The following is a 1,699-nucleotide window of genomic DNA, read 5'->3' as shown; positions in this document are numbered from 1 at the left end:
GAGTTGGATACTCGTGACAAGAGTGTGATTTCGAGTTGATTTCATCTGGTTCGAGATAAGTGATTTTCCTAACCTTGTGTGGGGGGAACTCCCCTTAGAATTTTGGTTCTGTTATTATATGAGTGCTGTGTACGTGAGCTGACGAGTGCGTGCACGTGCTAATTATTGAAAAAAACTATTTTCATTAAGCAAATATCTGCGCTTCCTTTTTTTGTTGAACACTACTTGTATTTAAATCTTACTATTTAGATTAGGAAAGCATGTTTAAGTGACTTAACTGTACTATCTGCTTAAGCTGTCTACTTGAATTTTGTGCAGCATGTTTAGAACAGAAATCTCTGCTTTTTCTTGGTATGAACTTGAATAGAACTGTAGATTCTTTCTTGAGACTGTTGTGTGTTTACTTTGGGACTACGGATCGGTATTCCGGAAGATTCTCCCTGTATGTTTACTTTGGGACTACGGATCGGTATTCCGGTAGATATCCTCGCATATTATATTTGGGACTACGGGACAGCACCCGGTAGATTCCCCGTACTGGATATTTACTTTGGGACTATGGATTGGTATTCCGGGAGTTTTTCCTGCATATTAATGATTCACACTATGGGATGATATCCCGAGAGATCCTCTCTACATATACGTTTAGGACTACGGAACGATATCCTGGGAGATTCCCTGTTGCTATCTTTGTGTACTGAGTATATTCTGTCTGTGATTTTACTCTTTATCAACTATTAGTGGCTTTAATTATAGTGTCGCACCTCATACTATTTTACCTCGTTTTATATATATATAACCAGTAGGTCTCTGACCTTCCTCGTCACTACTCGACCGAGGTTAAGTTTGGCACTTACTGGGTACCACTGTGGTGTACTCATACCCTTTCCTGCACATGTTTTTTGTGTGCAGATCCAGGTTCTTCGGATCAGCCATACTATCAGTGAGGCGAGGTGATTCTCAGAGACATCGAGGTATATCTGCCGTGTCCACAGACCGAGGAGTCACTCTGTTTTCTCTTTTAGATATAGACCTTCTGTAATTATTTTGTTTAGACTTCCGGGGTTAGACATCATGTATTTCCTCTAGTTTGCGATTCGTGAGATTCGGGGTTTTGGGAGTGTTAATATTGATCGAGAGTGTTGTATAGTATATGCCAAGAGGCATCTTAAACTTTTCTATTATATTACCCGTAAAATGCTAGTTTCATATCTTTATTTTTGTTTTCCACGAATTGTTAGACTTACCTAGTCGTAGAGACTAGGTGCCGTCACGATAGTTCACGGAGGAAGAACTTGGGTCGTGACAGAAAAAAAATTGTGCGGTTACATATTTTAGCATTGCTTCTATGATGGTCCGAAAGAGAAAAAAGAAATTGATTATTCATTATCATGTTAGTGGTCCAACAAATATAAAAGTTGGATCGAAAATTCGATATATTATTTTTTTATCCTTAATTGCCTTCAACAATATTGGTCATCTTGAAGAAAATGGTTATATTTAATTAATTGATGCTAATTATTCCTTTTTATCAATTGACATTCTGAAAAACCTCCATGCGGAATAGAAAAGATTCTAAAATACCAAAAATTAGAAATCAATAATGGCAGCGAGCAATCCAAAAGCATATCACTCATTGCATGTAGTTTGGAAAAATTAAATTTTCATCTAATCATTCTAAGCTCAGCTTTTTCCTATT

This window comes from Nicotiana sylvestris, chromosome 8, assembly GCF_000393655.2.
Source record: "Nicotiana sylvestris chromosome 8, ASM39365v2, whole genome shotgun sequence".
In the NCBI taxonomy this organism is placed as follows: domain Eukaryota; kingdom Viridiplantae; phylum Streptophyta; class Magnoliopsida; order Solanales; family Solanaceae; genus Nicotiana; species Nicotiana sylvestris.
This window is presented reverse-complemented; position numbering follows the sequence as displayed.